Genomic DNA, 7,176 nt, shown 5'->3' with positions numbered 1-7,176 from the left:
CAACAGGGGACTGTGCCAGGAATGAAGCCCACATTGACCGAGCTCCATGGAGGTCCTGGAGAGTGAGGGTTCCCTCCCTTTTCTCTATCTGTGATTCCTGGGGTGAGGAGGGACAGAGAGTGGGGTTCACACATTGACTGAATGCTATGGGAGAAGTATGTGGGGTGCATGTGTGTCTGTGTGGGTGTGATGGGCAGAAGCACATCTTTCTAGGATCAGGCAGGGGTCTGGGAGTTTCATCCTGTGTCTTGCTCTCAGCTATGAGTGAATCTGGCACCGAAGGCTCCTGCTTTCTTGAAAGGTGTGGGCCCTGTGGCCCTGATTCATACGGAGCTTCCTTGGATCCTTGGGAGAAGACAAGACAGGCTGGGGAAGGCGAGGAGGGGGACTGAGCAGATGAACCAAGTAGATAAACTCATTGCAGGCCTGAAATGTTGAAGGTAGAGTCTTAAGGACCCTCTTCCCCTCCCCAACCTCAAACCCTGCTCCACCCACCAGACCCTGAACTTTATGAGTGTGAGCACTTGGGGGTGTGGGTGTGGTACCCAGGAGTGTCCCTGTGTGTGCCCGTGTAGGCTAATCGACTCATTCAGGTTTGCCTGGGGCCATCCGGGTTTTATTCCAGGAAACCTCTCAGCCCTGGAAAATGTGGAAGGTTTTCACCCTGCCTGTGCGCATGGATGTGTGTGTGTGTGTGAGTTCTTGCATCTGTGCAAGTGGGTAGAGCTACCTGAAGCAGGATCTGTCAAGTGTGTGAATCCACAGGTGAGGTGTCTCTGGGACTCTGTGGATATCTAAATGCGCATTGATTTGTCCCTTCCCCCATTCCCTTCTGCACTTCCAGAAAGGATCTGAGGAGGCTCTGCCTGATGGTCTCTCTGCTAAGAGGCAGTGTTTCAGTGGTTTACAGCATGGATGCATCTAGGCTCAAATGCCACTTCTGCCACTATTGGCTGTGTGACCTTGGACAAGCAACTTGGCCAAGGTCTTTCTGGATCATTTTTCTTAACGTCAAATGGATATAAGGACCCTTTAACAGGAGCATAAATGAGACATCTAGAGGGACTGCCACATGGTAAGCTCTCAGTGGTGTCATTGCTATCATTGTTCTTGTTGGTTTGGTGTGTGTGGCTGAGTGCACTCATATGAAGTGTGTGTACAAGTGTGTGAATGTGGGTGTACACGCATGTGCTTGAGCATGTATGTGTGTGTATATAAATGTGCACGCGTGTGACTGTATGCATGTGATTGCATGAGCGCTTGTGCATGCGTGTGTGGATATGTGTATGTAATTCTGTGCATACATGTGAGTCAGTGTGCACGCACACGTGTGTGAGAGGGCATGTATGTGAGTGTGTATCTTCTTGTGCACAGCATGAGGGAACTTTCAGGGTGGCCCCTGAGTCAAGAGAGTGAGCTGGGGAGAGGTGGGGGGGTGAGGAGAGGAGGCTCCTGAAACCACCACATCCCGTTGCACCCGCAGTGATGCCCTCAGCAACCAGAGGCGCTTTGGCTCCAGTTCTCAGCGATGTGCTTTGCGTTGCGTTGGATTCTGTGTTGTACAACCTGCCTTATTAGATATATACTGTGCCTCTATGAATCTTTAATGTGAAGCACTTAGTGAGGAGTCCATAATCCTCTCAATTGAGCTGTGTAAAGGAGGCGGCTGGAGAGATGAACGCTTTCCTCAGAGGCTGCAGCAAGGAGGGGCTACTGGGGGGCCGGAGTGGAAGGTTCCCACAGACAGAGGGAGGAGGTTCCCAGGGGTGGAGGGAGGACGTTCCCACAGACAGAGGGAGGAGGTTCCCAGGGATGGAGGGAGGAGGTTCCCACAGACGGAGGGAGGAGGTTCCCACAGATGGAGGGAGGAGGGTCTCACAGGTGGAGGGCTGCAGTTTCCACAGAACCATGGGGAGTGGGTGGTTAAAAGCTATCAAGGCTGCAGGGTCTGGTTTAGGTGTTACTCTTGTGAAGAGGTTGACACTGAAAAGAGGGAGGATCCTTGTGCTTTACTGGCATCTGGTCAGGTTGGCATGACGAGGTGGGAGGCCCTGGGAGGTATGGCACATAGTTGGACTGGAATGGTTTTCTTGGAGCCAAAGCCCTGGGGCTCCCTTAGCTCAAGCTGTAGACTGGCTGCACTTGCTGGCTGCCTGCAAGCTGTCACTGGATGATCTCCCCGCACTGGCTGCCCAAGGTTCCCATGTCTGTTTTTCCTGCTGCCATATTGATCGGATCAGGGAGCACCTGCTAAGGCTTGCTCCTTGGTTGCAGATAAGACGACCAGTTGTGTCCTCTCTGACAAATTTAACTTAGAGATGTAGACGCAGGTTTTGGTGGTGCCAGGCATTTGAGTTGAAAGTTCACGTCCAGTTGGGGCGGGAGTCAGTGTCTTGACAACCTAACTTATTCGAATTATTAGGTGGGGGCTGTGGCAGAAGACATACAGTGGGCGAAGCCAGTCTGAAAGAGGAGGATAAAGCAGACTGTAGAGAAAAGTGGAGCTTGAGGTCAGAGACAGAAAGAGACAGAGAAATAGAGAAAAGGGATAAACATTTCCCTCCTCTGTTACGTGGAGCTGGTTTGATGTTCAGGGTCCTTCCAGGGCTGAGATTCTGGCTCTTGGGCACCCAGTCTTTGCTGAGACAGGCACAGGACAGACATTCTCTCTTTGGATCCTCTCCACAGTCCTGTGTTATGGTTTCTGTTTTATAGTTGAGGAAACTGAGGCTCCCATGGGTGACAAGTGCCCAGGCACACACTTGGAAGGATGCAGAGGCAAGGCTGAACTCCACTTTCCTGACTCCCCACTCTGTAACCACATTGGCCTGTGACAGCCCAGTCCTGCCTTGGAATCCTTGGACTTGCTGTCCCTTTGCTTTGTCCCTTTGTCAAAACCCTTTTTCTTAACGTCTGCATGGCTGGCTGCTTCTGATCCTTTAGCTCTCAGCTTAGTGCCACTTCCTTAAGAAAGCTCTCCTGGCCACCCAGTCTAAAGTAGCCGCCCCACCCTATTATCCTGTAGTCGAGCCCCTTGGAGTTGCCGTGGCTGGTGTTTATTTGTTTGTTAATTTTGTCCACATCGCGTTTATCACAACTTGTAATTTTCTAATTTGTGCAATGATTCTATCATTCATGTCTTCCTTCTCTTCTCAACTGTAAGCTCTATGAAGACAGAAGTGACCTGCATTTTCACTGTGAAATACCCATGCCTGGCTCAGAACTTGGCATAGAGGTGGTGTTTGATAAGTACTTGTTGAATGCCTGCTGGAGTCTTCATTTATCCTATGAAGAAATGGAAGTATGAAAAGATTAAGAAATTTGCCAAGGTTTCTGAGAAGACAAATAGTTGGGGCAAGGGTCGAACCAGGTTCTTATCCAAATTAAGTCCATGCTTTTCCTTAACTATCATGCTGCAAAACTGATTACTCCTTTGTGAAACATGTCTTTTCTCTGGGCTGGAAGCTGTGGCAGAAAAGGTTGCCTCTTGTCGGCTTGAGCTGTGAGCCTGTCCCTGCCCTTTACCCTCTGCCATGAGCCACAGTGGTGAGAAGCAAGACCAGGGGTCAGGACAACTGGAATCAAGACCCAGCCCTGCACTAATTTGCCGTGGGAACTTAGGTAGGTCAATTTCCTGTGTGATCTTGCTTCCTTGGGTAATGATTAATTTTATGTGTTGACTTGAAGTGTGTTTTACATGAGATTAACATTTAAATAGGGGAATTTTGGGTAAAGCAGATTGCCCTCCATACTATGGGTGGGTCTCATCTAATCAGTTGAAGGCCTGACTAGCACAAAAGGAGATGCTTTCCTGAGCAAGGGGGAATTCTCCAGCAGACAGCCTGTGGACTTCATCTGCGTCATCGGCTCTCCCAGGTCTTCAGCCTGCTGGCCCACCCACACTGCAGATTCAGAATTGCCAGCCTTCATGACTGCATGAGCCAATTCCTTATAATAAATCTCTTTCTGTGTGTGTACACACATCCTATCGGCTGCATCTCTCTGGAGAACCCTGACTAATATACCCTGCCAGCCATGTGGCTGAGGCCCCAGAGCACTCTGTGTTAAGACAGAGACTCAGTGTCAGGGGCATCCAGGTGTCAAATGAGCTCCTCACTGCCTCCCCTCTCAGCCACCATATTCCACTGTCATAACTATCAAGGTTCCTTGTTTGCAAAACACAGGTGGGTGTGAGCACCTGAGATGTTGGGGAAGGATGTCAAAGGCCAGAGGTGAAGCAAAACCGATGATTAGGACACCACTGGCCTTATGCACTCAGGACATGTCCCTCTGGAAGTGGGCTGGGGGAAATTTCTATTCTTGGAGGCAAGAGATCAGGCACTGGATGGGTGTGGGAAGTGAGGGGTGGGAGGGTCTGGTGCCTTGGTACACTGGGCTGGAGGTTAGTGGCAGGGGAGAGCACTTGCTGTGTGGGCATGGAGGGGGGGTTCCTTCCTTCCTGTCCCCACCATCCAAGGACAGTGGGGAGCATGGTGGCCACTCCTGGTCTGACTCCCTATACCATGGCACAGCTATGGTGCAGGAGGCCCCAGGGAGGGGGGCGGAAGAGGCCACCAAAGAGGAGGTGCCTGGAGAGCCATCATGCTGTGCTTCCCCGAAGCAGCCCAAGCACACGCAATTATAAGACAGTGGGCAGATGACAGAGTTAGTTAATGTAACAAGCCCTTTAAGCATTTAGCCACATTCGAGTGTTTAATCAGCTGTGTAAAGTGCAATATCTATCTTTCAATTTTATGCCATTAGGGGAGACAAGATTTTGATTAGGTACTTAATCTGTGCATGGAAAAAACAGGCCCACAGCAAGCCTGTGATGGGGAGGGAAAGGGACATTGGGCGGGGGATTCGATAAAGGGGAAAGACAGAAATTTAACATAAAAGAGAATTAGTGCAGCTCCTTTCAATTTAGTGCCCAGGCTTTATGGCCTAATCAATTAGAGGCCTGGCTGGGGCTGCTGGGAAGTGGCTCGGCTGGGCTGCAGGCTCGGCCGTATTAATTCCCTTCATTACATGGAGGTCAGGCTGAGGGCTTTGCAGGGGCTTTGCAAGGCATGGGTCACTTCTCGGGCATCAGCTCAGTAAACAGGGGGAGGAGGTGGAAGGGTGCCAGGCTGGACAGGACACTCTGGGCCCCTGGGAGGGTGGGGCTGGGTGGGCCCTGGGAGGTGTAGGGCGGTAGTCAGCCCTCCAGTCCTGGAGCGGGAGGGGCCTGGGTTTGCAAGCTGGCTTTCTGACCTGTGGGCTGTGTGATCTGGGGAACATTGCTTGCCCTCTCTGCTGCAATGTCTTGCAGAACCACAACTGTGGGCACCCCCAAGGGCTCCGTGAAGAGAAAAAGAGAAAATGGCAGGCTGAGGGTTTAGCATGGTGTGTGGCACAGTATGGACATTCACTCAGGGTTAGCTACTGTTATTGTTATTATTACCTTTATTTCTAATATTGTTATAAATGTCACCAGAGGTAAAATGTTAACAGAGGCACATACTTTAGCTGCCACATCCACCAAAACCTCTGTTTAGTCAGCGCTCACTTTATACACCAAGCAACATGCTAGGGCCCCTCTCGACCACTAAAAGTAGTTTTCCAAGATTGGTGCCACTGCCTGCAGGTAAAGAGGAGGACACAGAGGCACAGAGAGGTAAACAGCCTGCCCAATGTCACATAGCATCAGAGACTCCAGAATCAACACTTGGGCCTTTCCTGTCATGGGCACTCACCTCCCCTCTGACACGGCAGAGTTAAGTGGGACTGAATTCCACGAATGCTGAGGTCATGAGGAGAAGGGTGGCACCTCTAAATGTACACAAAGGGCCCTCGATCTCAACAGAATACATTCCAGTTACTGAGAAAATTGTAGAAATATGCCCAAGGGTAGGCCAGTGGTCTTTACAGAATGATGGAGACCGGGAGACTCCAGGGATGAGTTGGTACACCGCAGGTTTTCTGAAAGGTGAAGAAGCCCATGGTCCCTGAGGGAGACAGGGGTAAAATGGAAACGAGCACTTGGGTGGCTTCTTTTTGGTCCCACAGTGTCCCCAGAGGCATCTGGGCAGGACCTGGGGGTCCCGAGAACCAAGCAGAAACCATTGGAGCTGGGAGTGAGCTGGGCATGGGGTCTGCTGAAGTTCTAGAGGGAACTGAAGGAATGGCACTGGAGGAAGCAGGGACCACTGGAACCAGTAGACAGGCTGGTTTACAGAACGTTCTTCTTCAACAGCTACGGGCAGGAGGAGGGGGCGTGAGGTAAGGTTTATCGGACACCTACTGGCTGACTACTTACTCAGTAGCTGTGGGACTTTTAGGGTAGATTACTCAACCTTCCTCTGCCAATCTCTTCGGTTGTAACCCAGGGGTGTTCATGGCTCCTACCTCACAGGCTGGTGGTAAGCATAGCATGAGTTGACATATGTAAACTGCGAAGAATTGTGAGCGGCATGGACCAGGCCTTTGGGAACTATTAGCTATGATTATTACTGGCTATTATCACTTCTTGAAAGTGATGTGGCACTGATTAAACAGGTGAAAAGTTGAAGTTCAGAGAGTTTCAATGACTTGTCCAAGACCACATAGCTGGGTATGATAGGGATGAGACTGTTGCCTTGATTTCTAAATAGTTGCTTCTAAAGGCCTTTCTTCCCACAGTGCTGATTTGACAGCAAATGGCCTGGCCAAGTAAATCTGAACTCCAGCAGGGCATTTGGGAAGTAAGTTCGTTCAACATATGTTTGTTCAGCACCTATTATGTGCCGTGTACTACAAGCCCTCTGAAGGCAGGAATCACATGCCACGGTCACTGACGCTGAGTAATCACTTAACATCTATTTGTAGAATGAATCAATGAATGAATGAATGGTGTACTGTGCCAGATCCTCAGTACCCTTGAGGAGAGAGTGGAGAAATGTGAATTATATGATTTTCCTGTTAGTTGGAGTCCTAATCGGCAACACATAGAGTTGGAAAGAGAAATGACAAACTCTGGGTTGGAATCCATGCTGGTTGGAGTGAATTTTTTTTTTAATTTAATTTTATTTATTTTTTTATACAGCAGGTTCTTATTAGTTGTTCATTTTATACATATTAGTGTATATATGTCAATCCCAATCTACCAATTCATCCCACCTCACATCCGTCCCCCTGCCACTTTCCCCGCTTGGTGTC

The 7,176-nt window shown here is 49.8% G+C and overlaps 1 long non-coding RNA gene across 1 annotated transcript; it reads left to right on the top strand.

Annotated features, from left to right (window-relative positions):
• The first annotated feature begins 315 nt into the window (after positions 1-315).
• LOC117202477 (uncharacterized) lies at positions 316-3,988 on the top strand. Its single transcript, XR_004484873.2, has 2 exons — positions 316-1,075; positions 3,466-3,988. It is a non-coding gene; the product is annotated as an uncharacterized LOC117202477 (long non-coding RNA).
• Positions 3,989-7,176: the final 3,188 nt, after the last annotated feature.

Source organism: Orcinus orca, chromosome 16, assembly GCF_937001465.1.
Source record: "Orcinus orca chromosome 16, mOrcOrc1.1, whole genome shotgun sequence".
Lineage (NCBI taxonomy): Eukaryota > Metazoa > Chordata > Mammalia > Artiodactyla > Delphinidae > Orcinus > Orcinus orca.
Note: the sequence above shows the minus strand (reverse complement) of the source record. Positions and strands in the feature narration are given on the sequence as shown.